Raw genomic sequence first — 396 nt, forward strand, 5'->3', positions numbered from 1 at the left:
CCCGGCGGGACGAGCTCCGCCCAGCGGGCGCTCCGGGAGCGGGGAGCTTCGGAGCGCTCCCCGAGTCTCGATTTAGGGGGACGAAGACCCTTGGCCGACGCCGCCGGGCTGCGGGGAACCGCTCCCCGGCCCGGGGCCGCGCGCGCGGGCCTGCGAGGCACCCCAGCCGCGCCGCTGGGGCACGCCGCCCCGCCGCCAGGCGACGGGGGGGGGCGGCGGCCCAGCCGGCGATTGATCGTCAAGCGACGCTCAGACAGGCGTAGCCCCGGGAGGAACCCGGGGCCGCAAGTGCGTTCGAAGTGTCGATGATCAATGTGTCCTGCAATTCACATTAATTCTCGCAGCTAGCTGCGTTCTTCATCGACGCACGAGCCGAGTGATCCACCGCTAAGAGTT

The 396-nt window shown here is 71.5% G+C and overlaps 1 non-coding gene across 1 annotated transcript; it reads right to left on the reverse strand.

The window, feature by feature from the left end:
• Positions 1-243: 243 nt before the first annotated feature.
• LOC142403221 (5.8S ribosomal RNA) lies at positions 244-396 on the reverse strand. Its single transcript, XR_012773631.1, has one exon. It is a non-coding gene; the product is annotated as a 5.8S ribosomal RNA (ribosomal RNA).

Source organism: Mycteria americana, unplaced genomic scaffold (assembly GCF_035582795.1).
Source record: "Mycteria americana isolate JAX WOST 10 ecotype Jacksonville Zoo and Gardens unplaced genomic scaffold, USCA_MyAme_1.0 Scaffold_140, whole genome shotgun sequence".
Classification (NCBI taxonomy): domain Eukaryota; kingdom Metazoa; phylum Chordata; class Aves; order Ciconiiformes; family Ciconiidae; genus Mycteria; species Mycteria americana.